The following is a 16,718-nucleotide window of genomic DNA, read 5'->3' as shown; positions in this document are numbered from 1 at the left end:
GACAACCTGCAGAGCTAGTTTCGTCAAAATTAACACACATACTTGATGTGACTCATAAGCCGAACGAGTTACTTTCCGACGTTATTTTAGATGTGCAAGTGCCAGTCAAAAACACGCGGCGACGGCAATATGCAAACCAATTCGCAAGTTAAAACCGGTCTTGTTGTGCGTGTTTCAAGCTCAAGAGCATCTCCAAGCAGAAAATGGTCAACAGCAACGTTCACACGGTTTCGTACTGCTCAAGTGCTGCACTAAAACGGTATGTTTCTTTTTCATATCTGGAAAAACACGACCGAGAGAGGAATCAAACACGCAATCTTCGGATACGAAGTCCGACGCCTTATCCATTAGGCCACACGGTCACTGACAAACAAGTGGAACTTATATACGACTCATCTCAAAACGCTCACACCACTGAGGAGTTGTGTTTTCGTTCTACACAGACGCTGCCCCTTGCTCTTTCCCACCCATTTGATACATTCAACCTGCTACGAGACCTACCAAATATAGACTGGGAAACTAAACCACACACTTTGTGCATTCGGAAATGTAAGGCAGGGCGTCCCTCGCCGCATTTGCTACGATGTCCATTTGCTACTTCTGCAGAAGTGGCGGCGGCGACGACGACGACGACGACGACGACAACGACGACAACCGCGGAAGGCTCTGAGATATGTGAGAAATACATCTATAAAATATATTTCAGACTGTCCCATCCCACCTTATGCTGTACCGCTTTGGCAAATGCTTTATCTGCGCCATTCGCCTTAATCACATCTGAGAGTAATTCTTAATAAAACGCCTCTCGCTAATTGTTAGTCATCCCAGATACTGTTTGCTATAAGGCCACGACGCGCAACTGATATCCAAGATTCGTCTGCCTCCTGTGAGGATCGAACTCACGACCCCTGGTTTTCTAGACCAGTGCTCTGCCACTGAGCTAAAGAGGCGCGGCCTAGCGGTACTTTTGCGTACTTCATCCTTACAGTCGTCTGGATCATCAGACTTCAGCTGACAACACTTCATATTACCGTCTAATATTTGCAGCTATGGCGACCCATTACTGCTTGCCTACACATCTGACACGTAAAGGAAGTGCTCTCCAAATAACACCACTTGCATTTCAGAACATGTCTTTCACACATGTCTACAAAATCACCTTCACCTTCAAATACAGTTTCGTAGCGACTGACGGAGTCGTAGGCAAAGTTTAAAGTTGCTATTTCCATTACATCACGTTAATCAGAAAAACGGTAAGTTACATCTGCAGAGGAACAAAATTCCGTTCCTCCCCACGTGGGGCTCGAACCCACGACCCTGGGATTAAGAGCCTTATGTTCTACCGACTGAGCTAGCCGCGCTGCCTCGGTGAGCATATGCCGGTTAGCACGTCACACAGTACTCGTTTGGGTTGATTGGTCCCATACAGAACCTCCCCATGTTGCCTAATGTTTTCCTAACGTCACACTCGTCACGTAGTTCACTTTTATTTCATAATCATTTCTGAGAGGTAACAGAATTGCATGACAACCTGCAGAGCTAGTTTCGTCAAAATTAGCACACATACTTGATGTGACTCATAAGCCGAACGAGTTACTTTCCGACGTTATTTTAGATGTGCAAGTGCCAGTCAAAAACACGCGGCGACGGCAATATGCAAACCAATTCGCTAGTTAACACCGGTCTTGTTGTGCGTGTTTCAAGCTCAAGAGCATCTCCAAGCAGAAAATGGTCAACAGCAACGTTCACACGGTTTCGTACTGCTCAAGTGCTGCACTAAAACGGTATGTTTCTTTTTCAGATCTGGAAAAACACGACCGAGAGAGGAATCAAACACGCAATCTTCGGATACGAAGTCCGGCGCCTTATCCATTAGGCCACACGGTCACTGACAAACAAGTGCAACTCATATACGACTCATCTCAAAACGCTCACACCACTGAGGAGTTGTGTTTTCGTTCTACACAGACGCTGCCCCTTGCTCTTTCCCACCCATTTGATACATTCAACCTGCTACGAGACCTACCAAATATAGACTGGGAAACTAAACCACACACTTTGTGCATTCGGAAATGTAAGGCAGGGCGTCCCTCGCCGCATTTGCTACGATGTCCATTTGCTACTTCTGCAGAAGTGGCGGCGGCGACGACGACGACGACGACGACAACCGCGGAAGGCTCTGAGATATGTGAGAAATACATCTATAAAATATATTTCAGACTGTCCCATCCCACCTTATGCTGTACCGCTTTGGCAAATGCTTTATCTGCGCCATTCGCCTTAATCACATCTGAGAGTAATTCTTAATAAAACGCCTCTCGCTAATTGTTAGTCATCCCAGATACTGTTTGCTATAAGGCAACGACGCGCAACTGATATCCAAAATTCGTCTGCATCCGGTGAGGATCGAAGTCACGACCCCTGGTTTACTAGACCAGTGCTCTGCCACTGAGCTAAAGAGGCGCGGCCTAGCGGTACTTTTGCGTACTTCATCCTTACGGTCGTCTGGATCATCAGACTTCAGCTGACAACACTTCATATTACCGTCTAATATTTGCAGCTATGGCGACCCATTACTGCTTGCCTACACATCTGACACGTAAAGGAAGTGCTCTCCAAATAACACCACTTGCATTTCAGAACATGTCTTTCACACATGTCTACAAAATCACCTTCACCTTCAAATACAGTTTCGTAGCGACTGACGGAGACGTAGGCAAAGTTTAAAGTTGCTATTTCCATTACATCACGTTAATCAGAAAAACGGTAAGTTACATCTGCAGAGGAACAAAATTCCGTTCCTCCCCACGTGGGGCTCGAACCCACGACCCTGGGATTAAGAGCCTTATGTTCTACCGACTGAGCTAGCCGCGCTGCCTCGGTGAGTATATGCCGGTTAGCACGTCACACAGTACTCGTTTGGGTTGATTGGTCCCATACAGAACCTCCCCATGTTGCCTAATGTTTTCCTAACGTCACACTCGTCACGTAGTTCACTTTTATTTCATAATCATTTCTGAGAGGTAACAGAATTGCATGACAACCTGCAGAGCTAGTTTCGTCAAAATTAACACACATACTTGATGTGACTCATAAGCCGAACGAGTTACTTTCCGACGTTATTTTAGATGTGCAAGTGCCAGTCAAAAACACGCGGCGACGGCAATATGGAAACCAATTCGCTAGTTAACACCGGTCTTGTTGTGCGTGTCTCAAGCTCAAGAGCATCTCCAAGCAGAAAATGGTCAACAGCAACGTTCACACGGTTTCGTACTGCTCAAGTGCTGCACTAAAACGGTATGTTTCTTTTTCATATCTGGAAAAACACGACCGAGAGAGGAATCAAACACGCAATCTTCAGATACGAAGTCCGACGCCTTATCCATTAGGCCACACGGTCACTGACAAACAAGTGGAACTTATATACGACTCATCTCAAAACGCTCACACCACTGAGGAGTTCTGTTTTCGTTCTACACAGACGCTGCCCCTTGCTCTTTCCCACCCATTTGATACATTCAACCTGCTACGAGACCTACCAAATATAGACTGGGAAACTAAACCACACACTTTGTGCATTCGGAAATGTAAGGCAGGGCGTCCCTCGCCGCATTTGCTACGATGTCCATTTGCTACTTCTGCAGAAGTGGCGGTGGCGACGACGACGACGACGACGACGACGACGACGACAACGACGACAACCGCGGAAGGCTCTGAGATATGTGAGAAATACATCTATAAAATATATTTCAGACTGTCCCATCCCACCTTATGCTGTACCGCTTTGGCAAATGCTTTATCTGCGCCATTCGCCTTAATCACATCTGAGAGTAATTCTTAATAAAACGCCTCTCGCTAATTGTTAGTCATCCCAGATACTGTTTGCTATAAGGCAACGACGCGCAACTGATATCCAAAATTCGTCTGCATCCTGTGAGGATCGAAGTCACGACCCCTGGTTTACTAGACCAGTGCTCTGCCACTGAGCTAAAGAGGCGCGGCCTAGCGGTACTTTTGCGTACTTCATCCTTACGGTCGTCTGGATCATCAGACTTCAGCTGACAACACTTCATATTACCGTCTAATATTTGCAGCTATGGCGACCCATTACTGCTTGCCTACACATCTGACACGTAAAGGAAGTGCTCTCCAAATAACACCACTTGCATTTCAGAACATGTCTTTCACACATGTCTACAAAATCACCTTCACCTTCAAATACAGTTTCGTAGCGACTGACGGAGACGTAGGCAAAGTTTAAAGTTGCTATTTCCATTACATCACGTTAATCAGAAAAACGGTAAGTTACATCTGCAGAGGAACAAAATTCCGTTCCTCCCCACGTGGGGCTCGAACCCACGACCCTGGGATTAAGAGCCTTATGTTCTACCGACTGAGCTAGCCGCGCTGCCTCGGTGAGTATATGCCGGTTAGCACGTCACACAGTACTCGTTTGGGTTGATTGGTCCCATACAGAACCTCCCCATGTTGCCTAATGTTTTCCTAACGTCACACTCGTCACGTAGTTCACTTTTATTTCATAATCATTTCTGAGAGGTAACAGAATTGCATGACAACCTGCAGAGCTAGTTTCGTCAAAATTAACACACATACTTGATGTGACTCATAAGCCGAACGAGTTACTTTCCGACGTTATTTTAGATGTGCAAGTGCCAGTCAAAAACACGCGGCGACGGCAATATGCAAACCAATTCGCTAGTTAACACCGGTCTTGTTGTGCGTGTTTCAAGCTCAAGAGCATCTCCAAGCAGAAAATGGTCAACAGCAACGTTCACACGGTTTCGTACTGCTCAAGTGCTGCACTAAAACGGTATGTTTCTTTTTCAGATCTGGAAAAACACGACCGAGAGAGGAATCAAACACGCAATCTTCGGATACGAAGTCCGACGCCTTATCCATTAGGCCACACGGTCACTGACAAACAAGTGGAACTTATATACGACTCATCTCAAAACGCTCACACCACTGAGGAGTTCTGTTTTCGTTCTACACAGACGCTGCCCCTTGCTCTTTCCCACCCATTTGATACATTCAACCTGCTACGAGACCTACCAAATATAGACTGGGAAACTAAACCACACACTTTGTGCATTCGGAAATGTAAGGCAGGGCGTCCCTCGCCGCATTTGCTACGATGTCCATTTGCTACTTCTGCAGAAGTGGCGGTGGCGGCGACGACGACGACGACGACGACGACAACGACGACGACAACCGCGGAAGGCTCTGAGATATGTGAGAAATACATCTATAAAATATATTTCAGACTGTCCCATCCCACCTTATGCTGTACCGCTTTGGCAAATGCTTTATCTGCGCCATTCGCCTTAATCACATCTGAGAGTAATTCTTAATAAAACGCCTCTCGCTAATTGTTAGTCATCCCAGATACTGTTTGCTATAAGGCAACGACGCGCAACTGATATCCAAAATTCGTCTGCATCCTGTGAGGATCGAAGTCACGACCCCTGGTTTACTAGACCAGTGCTCTGCCACTGAGCTAAAGAGGCGCGGCCTAGTGGTACTTTTGCGTACTTCATCCTTACGGTCGTCTGGATCATCAGACTTCAGCTGACAACACTTCATATTACCGTCTAATATTTGCAGCTATGGCGACCCATTACTGCTTGCCTACACATCTGACACGTAAAGGAAGTGCTCTCCAAATAACACCACTTGCATTTCAGAACATGTCTTTCACACATGTCTACAAAATCACCTTCACCTTCAAATACAGTTTCGTAGCGACTGACGGAGACGTAGGCAAAGTTTAAAGTTGCTATTTCCATTACATCACGTTAATCAGAAAAACGGTAAGTTACATCTGCAGAGGAACAAAATTCCGTTCCTCCCCACGTGGGGCTCGAACCCACGACCCTGGGATTAAGAGCCTTATGTTCTACCGACTGAGCTAGCCGCGCTGCCTCGGTGAGTATATGCCGGTTAGCACGTCACACAGTACTCGTTTGGGTTGATTGGTCCCATACAGAACCTCCCCATGTTGCCTAATGTTTTCCTAACGTCACACTCGTCACGTAGTTCACTTTTATTTCATAATCATTTCTGAGAGGTAACAGAATTGCATGACAACCTGCAGAGCTAGTTTCGTCAAAATTAACACACATACTTGATGTGACTCATAAGCCGAACGAGTTACTTTCCGACGTTATTTTAGATGTGCAAGTGCCAGTCAAAAACACGCGGCGACGGCAATATGGAAACCAATTCGCTAGTTAACACCGGTCTTGTTGTGCGTGTCTCAAGCTCAAGAGCATCTCCAAGCAGAAAATGGTCAACAGCAACGTTCACACGGTTTCGTACTGCTCAAGTGCTGCACTAAAACGGTATGTTTCTTTTTCATATCTGGAAAAACACGACCGAGAGAGGAATCAAACACGCAATCTTCAGATACGAAGTCCGACGCCTTATCCATTAGGCCACACGGTCACTGACAAACAAGTGGAACTTATATACGACTCATCTCAAAACGCTCACACCACTGAGGAGTTCTGTTTTCGTTCTACACAGACGCTGCCCCTTGCTCTTTCCCACCCATTTGATACATTCAACCTGCTACGAGACCTACCAAATATAGACTGGGAAACTAAACCACACACTTTGTGCATTCGGAAATGTAAGGCAGGGCGTCCCTCGCCGCATTTGCTACGATGTCCATTTGCTACTTCTGCAGAAGTGGCGGTGGCGGCGACGACGACGACGACGACGACAACGACGACAACCGCGGAAGGCTCTGAGATATGTGAGAAATATATCTATAAAATATATTTCAGACTGTCCCATCCCACCTTATACTGTACCGCTTTGGCAAATGCTTTATCTGCGCCATTCGCCTTAATCACATCTGAGAGTAATTCTTAATAAAACGCCTCTCGCTAATTGTTAGTCATCCCAGATACTGTTTGCTATAAGGCCACGACGCGCAACTGATATCCAAAATTCGTCTGCATCCTGTGAGGATCGAAGTCACGACCCCTGGTTTACTAGACCAGTGCTCTGCCACTGAGCTAAAGAGGCGCGGCCTAGCGGTACTTTTGCGTACTTCATCCTTACGGTCGTCTGGATCATCAGACTTCAGCTGACAACACTTCATATTACCGTCTAATATTTGCAGCTATGGCGACCCATTACTGCTTGCCTACACATCTGACACGTAAAGGAAGTGCTCTCCAAATAACACCACTTGCATTTCAGAACATGTCTTTCACACATGTCTACAAAATCACCTTCACCTTCAAATACAGTTTCGTAGCGACTGACGGAGACGTAGGCAAAGTTTAAAGTTGCTATTTCCATTACATCACGTTAATCAGAAAAACGGTAAGTTACATCTGCAGAGGAACAAAATTCCGTTCCTCCCCACGTGGGGCTCGAACCCACGACCCTGGGATTAAGAGCCTTATGTTCTACCGACTGAGCTAGCCGCGCTGCCTCGGTGAGTATATGCCGGTTAGCACGTCACACAGTACTCGTTTGGGTTGATTGGTCCCATACAGAACCTCCCCATGTTGCCTAATGTTTTCCTAACGTCACACTCGTCACGTAGTTCACTTTTATTTCATAATAATTTCTGAGAGGTAACAGAATTGCATGACAACCTGCAGAGCTAGTTTCGTCAAAATTAACACACATACTTGATGTGACTCATAAGCCGAACGAGTTACTTTCCGACGTTATTTTAGATGTGCAAGTGCCAGTCAAAAACACGCGGCGACGGCAATATGCAAACCAATTCGCTAGTTAACACCGGTCTTGTTGTGCGTGTTTCAAGCTCAAGAGCATCTCCAAGCAGAAAATGGTCAACAGCAACGTTCACACGGTTTCGTACTGCTCAAGTGCTGCACTAAAACGGTATGTTTCTTTTTCAGATCTGGAAAAACACGACCGAGAGAGGAATCAAACACGCAATCTTCGGATACGAAGTCCGACGCCTTATCCATTAGGCCACACGGTCACTGACAAACAAGTGGAACTTATATACGACTCATCTCAAAACGCTCACACCACTGAGGAGTTCTGTTTTCGTTCTACACAGACGCTGCCCCTTGCTCTTTCCCACCCATTTGATACATTCAACCTGCTACGAGACCTACCAAATATAGACTGGGAAACTAAACCACACACTTTGTGCATTCGGAAATGTAAGGCAGGGCGTCCCTCGCCGCATTTGCTACGATGTCCATTTGCTACTTCTGCAGAAGTGGCGGTGGCGGCGACGACGACGACGACGACGACAACGACGACAACCGCGGAAGGCTCTGAGATATGTGAGAAATACATCTATAAAATATATTTCAGACTGTCCCATCCCACCTTATGCTGTACCGCTTTGGCAAATGCTTTATCTGCGCCATTCGCCTTAATCACATCTGAGAGTAATTCTTAATAAAACGCCTCTCGCTAATTGTTAGTCATCCCAGATACTGTTTGCTATAAGGCCACGACGCGCAACTGATATCCAAAATTCGTCTGCCTCCTGTGAGGATCGAACTCACGACCCCTGGTTTACTACACCAGTGCTCTGCCACTGAGCTAAAGAGGCGCGGCCTAGCGGTACTTTTCGTACTTCATCCTTACGGTCGTCTGGATCATCAGACTTCAGCTGACAACACTTCATATTACCGTCTAATATTTGCAGCTATGGCGACCCATTACTGCTTGCCTACACATCTGACACGTAAAGGAAGTGCTCTCCAAATAACACCACTTGCATTTCAGAACATGTCTTTCACACATGTCTACAAAATCACCTTCACCTTCAAATACAGTTTCGTAGCGACTGACGGAGACGTAGGCAAAGTTTAAAGTTGCTATTTCCATTACATCACGTTAATCAGAAAAACGGTAAGTTACATCTGCAGAGGAACAAAATTCCGTTCCTCCCCACGTGGGGCTCGAACCCACGACCCTGGGATTAAGAGCCTTATGTTCTACCGACTGAGCTAGCCGCGCTGCCTCGGTGAGTATATGCCGGTTAGCACGTCACACAGTACTCGTTTGGGTTGATTGGTCCCATACAGAACCTCCCCATGTTGCCTAATGTTTTCCTAACGTCACACTCGTCACGTAGTTCACTTTTATTTCATAATCATTTCTGAGAGGTAACAGAATTGCATGACAACCTGCAGAGCTAGTTTCGTCAAAATTAACACACATACTTGATGTGACTCATAAGCCGAACGAGTTACTTTCCGACGTTATTTTAGATGTGCAAGTGCCAGTCAAAAACACGCGGCGACGGCAATATGCAAACCAATTCGCTAGTTAACACCGGTCTTGTTGTGCGTGTTTTAAGCTGAAGAGCATCTCCAAGCAGAAAATGGTCAACAGCAACGTTCACACGGTTTCGTACTGCTCAAGTGCTGCACTAAAACGGTATGTTTCTTTTTCATATCTGGAAAAACACGACCGAGAGAGGAATCAAACACGCAATCTTCGGATACGAAGTCCGACGCCTTATCCATTAGGCCACACGGTCACTAACAAACAAGTGGAACTTATATACGACTCATCTCAAAACGCTCACACCACTGAGGAGTTGTGTTTTCGTTCTACACAGACGCTGCCCCTTGCTCTTTCCCACCCATTTGATACATTCAACCTGCTACGAGACCTATCAAATATAGACTGGGAAACTAAACCACACACTTTGTGCATTCGGAAATGTAAGGCAGGGCGTCCCTCGCCGCATTTGCTACGATGTCCATTTGCTACTTCTGCAGAAGTGGCGGCGGCGACGACGACGACGACGACGACGACGACGACGACGACGACAACCGCGGAAGGCTCTGAGATATGTGAGAAATACATCTATAAAATATATTTCAGACTGTCCCATCCCATCTTATGCTGTACCGCTTTGGCAAATGCTTTATCTGCGCCATTCGCCTTAATCACATCTGAGAGTAATTCTTAATAAAACGCCTCTCGCTAATTGTTAGTCATCCCAGATACTGTTTGCTATAAGGCCACGACGCGCAACTGATATCCAAAATTCGTCTGCCTCCTGTGAGGATCGAACTCACGACCCCTGGTTTACTAGACCAGTGCTCTGCCACTGAGCTAAAGAGGCGCGGCCTAGCGGTACTTTTGCGTACTTCATCCTTACGGTCGTCTGGATCATCAGACTTCAGCTGACAACACTTCATATTACCGTCTAATATTTGCAGCTATGGCGACCCATTACTGCTTGCCTACACATCTGACACGTAAAGGAAGTGCTCTCCAAATAACACCACTTGCATTTCAGAACATGTCTTTCACACATGTCTACAAAATCACCTTCACCTTCAAATACAGTTTCGTAGCGACTGACGGAGACGTAGGCAAAGTTTAAAGTTGCTATTTCCATTACATCACGTTAATCAGAAAAACGGTAAGTTACATCTGCAGAGGAACAAAATTCCGTTCCTCCCCACGTGGGGCTCGAACCCACGACCCTGGGATTAAGAGCCTTATGTTCTACCGACTGAGCTAGCCGCGCTGCCTCGGTGAGTATATGCCGGTTAGCACGTCACACAGTACTCGTTTGGGTTGATTGGTCCCATACAGAACCTCCCCATGTTGCCTAATGTTTTCCTAACGTCACACTCGTCACGTAGTTCACTTTTATTTCATAATCATTTCTGAGAGGTAACAGAATTGCATGACAACCTGCAGAGCTAGTTTCGTCAAAATTAACACACATACTTGATGTGACTCATAAGCCGAACGAGTTACTTTCCGACGTTATTTTAGATGTGCAAGTGCCAGTCAAAAACACGCGGCGACGGCAATATGCAAACCAATTCGCTAGTTAACACCGGTCTTGTTGTGTGTGTTTCAAGCTCAAGAGCATCTCCAAGCAGAAAATGGTCAACAGCAACGTTCACACGGTTTCGTACTGCTCAAGTGCTGCACTAAAACGGTATGTTTCTTTTTCAGATCTGGAAAAACACGACCGAGAGAGGAATCAAACACGCAGTCTTCGGATACGAAGTCCGACGCCTTATCCATTAGGCCACACGGTCACTGACAAACAAGTGGAACTTATATACGACTCATCTCAAAACGCTCACACCACTGAGGAGTTGTGTTTTCGTTCTACACAGACGCTGCCCCTTGCTCTTTCCCACCCATTTGATACATTCAACCTGCTACGAGACCTACCAAATATAGACTGGGAAACTAAACCACACACTTTGTGCATTCGGAAATGTAAGGCAGGGCGTCCCTCGCCGCATTTGCTACGATGTCCATTTGCTACTTCTGCAGAAGTGGCGGCGGCGGCGACGACGACGACGACGACGACGACGACGACAACCGCGGAAGGCGGTGAGAAATACATCTATAAAATATATTTCAGACTGTCCCATCCCACCTTATGCTGTACCGCTTTGGCAAATGCTTTATCTGCGCCATTCGCCTTAATCACATCTGAGAGTAATTCTTAATAAAACGCCTCTCGCTAATTGTTAGTCATCCCAGATACTGTTTGCTATAAGGCCACGACGCGCAACTGATATCCAAAATTCGTCTGCCTCCTGTGAGGATCGAACTCACGACCCCTGGTTTACTAGACCAGTGCTCTGCCACTGAGCTAAAGAGGCGCGGCCTAGCGGTACTTTTGCGTACTTCATCCTTACGGTCGTCTGGATCATCAGACTTCAGCTGACAACACTTCATATTACCGTCTAATATTTGCAGCTATGGCGACCCATTACTGCTTGCCTACACATCTGACACGTAAAGGAAGTGCTCTCCAAATAACACCACTTGCATTTCAGAACATGTCTTTCACACATGTCTACAAAATCACCTTCACCTTCAAATACAGTTTCGTAGCGACTGACGGAGACGTAGGCAAAGTTTAAAGTTGCTATTTCCATTACATCACGTTAATCAGAAAAACGGTAAGTTACATCTGCAGAGGAACAAAATTCCGTTCCTCCCCACGTGGGGCTCGAACTCACGACCCTGGGATTAAGAGCCTTATGTTCTACCGACTGAGCTAGCCGCGCTGCCTCGGTGAGTATATGCCGGTTAGCACGTCACACAGTACTCGTTTGGGTTGATTGGTCCCATACAGAACCTCCCCATGTTGCCTAATGTTTTCCTAACGTCACACTCGTCACGTAGTTCACTTTTATTTCATAATCATTTCTGAGAGGTAACAGAATTGCATGACAACCTGCAGAGCTAGTTTCGTCAAAATTAACACACATACTTGATGTGACTCATAAGCCGAACGAGTTACTTTCCGACGTTATTTTAGATGTGCAAGTGCCAGTCAAAAACACGCGGCGACGGCAATATGCAAACCAATTCGCTAGTTAACACCGGTCTTGTTGTGCGTGTTTTAAGCTGAAGAGCATCTCCAAGCAGAAAATGGTCAACAGCAACGTTCACACGGTTTCGTACTGCTCAAGTGCTGCACTAAAACGGTATGTTTCTTTTTCATATCTGGAAAAACACGACCGAGAGAGGAATCAAACACGCAATCTTCGGATACGAAGTCCGACGCCTTATCCATTAGGCCACACGGTCACTGACAAACAAGTGGAACTTATATACGACTCATCTCAAAACGCTCACACCACTGAGGAGTTGTGTTTTCGTTCTACACAGACGCTGCCCCTTGCTCTTTCCCACCCATTTGATACATTCAACCTGCTACGAGACCTACCAAATATAGACTGGGAAACTAAACCACACACTTTGTGCATTCGGAAATGTAAGGCAGGGCGTCCCTCGCCGCATTTGCTACGATGTCCATTTGCTACTTCTGCAGAAGTGGCGGCGGCGGCGACGACGACGACGACGACAACCGCGGAAGGCTCTGAGATATGTGAGAAATACATCTATAAAATATATTTCAGACTGTCCCATCCCACCTTATGCTGTACCGCTTTGGCAAATGCTTTATCTGCGCCATTCGCCTTAATCACATCTGAGAGTAATTCTTAATAAAACGCCTCTCGCTAATTGTTAGTCATCCCAGATACTGTTTGCTATAAGGCCACGACGCGCAACTGATATCCAAAATTCGTCTGCCTCCTGTGAGGATCGAACTCACGACCCCTGGTTTACTAGACCAGTGCTCTGCCACTGAGCTAAAGAGGCGCGGCCTAGCGGTACTTTTGCGTACTTCATCCTTACGGTCGTCTGGATCATCAGACTTCAGCTGACAACACTTCATATTACCGTCTAATATTTGCAGCTATGGCGACCCATTACTGCTTGCCTACACATCTGACACGTAAAGGAAGTGCTCTCCAAATAACACCACTTGCATTTCAGAACATGTCTTTCACACATGTCTACAAAATCACCTTCACCTTCAAATACAGTTTCGTAGCGACTGACGGAGACGTAGGCAAAGTTTAAAGTTGCTATTTCCATTACATCACGTTAATCAGAAAAACGGTAAGTTACATCTGCAGAGGAACAAAATTCCGTTCCTCCCCACGTGGGGCTCGAACCCACGACCCTGGGATTAAGAGCCTTATGTTCTACCGACTGAGCTAGCCGCGCTGCCTCGGTGAGTATATGCCGGTTAGCACGTCACACAGTACTCGTTTGGGTTGATTGGTCCCATACAGAACCTCCCCATGTTGCCTAATGTTTTCCTAACGTCACACTCGTCACGTAGTTCACTTTTATTTCATAATCATTTCTGAGAGGTAACAGAATTGCATGACAACCTGCAGAGCTAGTTTCGTCAAAATTAACACACATACTTGATGTGACTCATAAGCCGAACGAGTTACTTTCCGACGTTATTTTAGATGTGCAAGTGCCAGTCAAAAACACGCGGCGACGGCAATATGCAAACCAATTCGCTAGTTAACACCGGTCTTGTTGTGTGTGTTTCAAGCTCAAGAGCATCTCCAAGCAGAAAATGGTCAACAGCAACGTTCACACGGTTTCGTACTGCTCAAGTGCTGCACTAAAACGGTATGTTTCTTTTTCAGATCTGGAAAAACACGACCGAGAGAGGAATCAAACACGCAGTCTTCGGATACGAAGTCCGACGCCTTATCCATTAGGCCACACGGTCACTGACAAACAAGTGGAACTTATATACGACTCATCTCAAAACGCTCACACCACTGAGGAGTTGTGTTTTCGTTCTACACAGACGCTGCCCCTTGCTCTTTCCCACCCATTTGATACATTCAACCTGCTACGAGACCTACCAAATATAGACTGGGAAACTAAACCACACACTTTGTGCATTCGGAAATGTAAGGCAGGGCGTCCCTCGCCGCATTTGCTACGATGTCCATTTGCTACTTCTGCAGAAGTGGCGGCGGCGGCGACGACGACGACGACGACGACGACGACAACCGCGGAAGGCGGTGAGAAATACATCTATAAAATATATTTCAGACTGTCCCATCCCACCTTATGCTGTACCGCTTTGGCAAATGCTTTATCTGCGCCATTCGCCTTAATCACATCTGAGAGTAATTCTTAATAAAACGCCTCTCGCTAATTGTTAGTCATCCCAGATACTGTTTGCTATAAGGCCACGACGCGCAACTGATATCCAAAATTCGTCTGCCTCCTGTGAGGATCGAACTCACGACCCCTGGTTTACTAGACCAGTGCTCTGCCACTGAGCTAAAGAGGCGCGGCCTAGCGGTACTTTTGCGTACTTCATCCTTACGGTCGTCTGGATCATCAGACTTCAGCTGACAACACTTCATATTACCGTCTAATATTTGCAGCTATGGCGACCCATTACTGCTTGCCTACACATCTGACACGTAAAGGAAGTGCTCTCCAAATAACACCACTTGCATTTCAGAACATGTCTTTCACACATGTCTACAAAATCACCTTCACCTTCAAATACAGTTTCGTAGCGACTGACGGAGACGTAGGCAAAGTTTAAAGTTGCTATTTCCATTACATCACGTTAATCAGAAAAACGGTAAGTTACATCTGCAGAGGAACAAAATTCCGTTCCTCCCCACGTGGGGCTCGAACTCACGACCCTGGGATTAAGAGCCTTATGTTCTACCGACTGAGCTAGCCGCGCTGCCTCGGTGAGTATATGCCGGTTAGCACGTCACACAGTACTCGTTTGGGTTGATTGGTCCCATACAGAACCTCCCCATGTTGCCTAATGTTTTCCTAACGTCACACTCGTCACGTAGTTCACTTTTATTTCATAATCATTTCTGAGAGGTAACAGAATTGCATGACAACCTGCAGAGCTAGTTTCGTCAAAATTAACACACATACTTGATGTGACTCATAAGCCGAACGAGTTACTTTCCGACGTTATTTTAGATGTGCAAGTGCCAGTCAAAAACACGCGGCGACGGCAATATGCAAACCAATTCGCTAGTTAACACCGGTCTTGTTGTGCGTGTTTTAAGCTGAAGAGCATCTCCAAGCAGAAAATGGTCAACAGCAACGTTCACACGGTTTCGTACTGCTCAAGTGCTGCACTAAAACGGTATGTTTCTTTTTCATATCTGGAAAAACACGACCGAGAGAGGAATCAAACACGCAATCTTCGGATACGAAGTCCGACGCCTTATCCATTAGGCCACACGGTCACTGACAAACAAGTGGAACTTATATACGACTCATCTCAAAACGCTCACACCACTGAGGAGTTGTGTTTTCGTTCTACACAGACGCTGCCCCTTGCTCTTTCCCACCCATTTGATACATTCAACCTGCTACGAGACCTACCAAATATAGACTGGGAAACTAAACCACACACTTTGTGCATTCGGAAATGTAAGGCAGGGCGTCCCTCGCCGCATTTGCTACGATGTCCATTTGCTACTTCTGCAGAAGTGGCGGCGGCGGCGACGACGACGACGACGACAACCGCGGAAGGCTCTGAGATATGTGAGAAATACATCTATAAAATATATTTCAGACTGTCCCATCCCACCTTATGCTGTACCGCTTTGGCAAATGCTTTATCTGCGCCATTCGCCTTAATCACATCTGAGAGTAATTCTTAATAAAACGCCTCTCGCTAATTGTTAGTCATCCCAGATACTGTTTGCTATAAGGCCACGACGCGCAACTGATATCCAAAATTCGTCTGCCTCCTGTGAGGATCGAACTCACGACCCCTGGTTTACTAGACCAGTGCTCTGCCACTGAGCTAAAGAGGCGCGGCCTAGCGGTACTTTTGCGTACTTCATCCTTACGGTCGTCTGGATCATCAGACTTCAGCTGACAACACTTCATATTATCGTCTAATATTTGCAGCTATGGCGACCCATTACTGCTTGCCTACACATCTGACACGTAAAGGAAGTGCTCTCCAAATAACACCACTTGCATTTCAGAACATGTCTTTCACACATGTCTACAAAATCACCTTCACCTTCAAATACAGTTTCGTAGCGACTGACGGAGACGTAGGCAAAGTTTAAAGTTGCTATTTCCATTACATCACGTTAATCAGAAAAACGGTAAGTTACATCTGCAGAGGAACAAAATTCCGTTCCTCCCCACGTGGGGCTCGAACCCACGACCCTGGGATTAAGAGCCTTATGTTCTACCGACTGAGCTAGCCGCGCTGCCTCGGTGAGTATATGCCGGTTAGCACGTCACACAGTACTCGTTTGGGTTGATTGGTCCCATACAGAACCTCCCCATGTTGCCTAATGTTTTCCTAACGTCACACTCGTCACGTAGTTCACTTTTATTTCATAATCATTTCT

At 46.2% G+C, this 16,718-nt stretch overlaps 10 non-coding genes across 10 annotated transcripts; all 10 read right to left on the bottom strand.

Moving 5' to 3' along the window:
* Positions 1–878: 878 nt before the first annotated feature.
* Trnas-aga (transfer RNA serine (anticodon AGA)) lies at positions 879–950 on the bottom strand. Its single transcript has one exon. It is a non-coding gene; the product is annotated as a tRNA-Ser (tRNA).
* A 2,975-nt stretch (positions 951–3,925) lies between these two features.
* On the bottom strand, positions 3,926–3,997 carry Trnat-agu (transfer RNA threonine (anticodon AGU)). Its single transcript has one exon. It is a non-coding gene; the product is annotated as a tRNA-Thr (tRNA).
* A 1,459-nt stretch (positions 3,998–5,456) lies between these two features.
* Trnat-agu (transfer RNA threonine (anticodon AGU)) lies at positions 5,457–5,528 on the bottom strand. Its single transcript has one exon. It is a non-coding gene; the product is annotated as a tRNA-Thr (tRNA).
* Positions 5,529–6,981: 1,453 nt separating this feature from the next.
* Trnat-agu (transfer RNA threonine (anticodon AGU)) lies at positions 6,982–7,053 on the bottom strand. The gene has a single exon. It is a non-coding gene; the product is annotated as a tRNA-Thr (tRNA).
* Positions 7,054–8,506: 1,453 nt separating this feature from the next.
* On the bottom strand, positions 8,507–8,578 carry Trnat-agu (transfer RNA threonine (anticodon AGU)). Its single transcript has one exon. It is a non-coding gene; the product is annotated as a tRNA-Thr (tRNA).
* Positions 8,579–10,036: 1,458 nt separating this feature from the next.
* Positions 10,037–10,108, bottom strand: Trnat-agu (transfer RNA threonine (anticodon AGU)). Its single transcript has one exon. It is a non-coding gene; the product is annotated as a tRNA-Thr (tRNA).
* Positions 10,109–11,552: 1,444 nt separating this feature from the next.
* On the bottom strand, positions 11,553–11,624 carry Trnat-agu (transfer RNA threonine (anticodon AGU)). Its single transcript has one exon. It is a non-coding gene; the product is annotated as a tRNA-Thr (tRNA).
* A 1,441-nt stretch (positions 11,625–13,065) lies between these two features.
* On the bottom strand, positions 13,066–13,137 carry Trnat-agu (transfer RNA threonine (anticodon AGU)). The gene has a single exon. It is a non-coding gene; the product is annotated as a tRNA-Thr (tRNA).
* A 1,441-nt stretch (positions 13,138–14,578) lies between these two features.
* Trnat-agu (transfer RNA threonine (anticodon AGU)) lies at positions 14,579–14,650 on the bottom strand. The gene has a single exon. It is a non-coding gene; the product is annotated as a tRNA-Thr (tRNA).
* Positions 14,651–16,091: 1,441 nt separating this feature from the next.
* Positions 16,092–16,163, bottom strand: Trnat-agu (transfer RNA threonine (anticodon AGU)). The gene has a single exon. It is a non-coding gene; the product is annotated as a tRNA-Thr (tRNA).
* Positions 16,164–16,718: the final 555 nt, after the last annotated feature.

Source organism: Schistocerca gregaria, chromosome 4, assembly GCF_023897955.1.
Source record: "Schistocerca gregaria isolate iqSchGreg1 chromosome 4, iqSchGreg1.2, whole genome shotgun sequence".
In the NCBI taxonomy this organism is placed as follows: Eukaryota; Metazoa; Arthropoda; class Insecta; order Orthoptera; family Acrididae; genus Schistocerca; species Schistocerca gregaria.
Note: the sequence above shows the minus strand (reverse complement) of the source record. Positions and strands in the feature narration are given on the sequence as shown.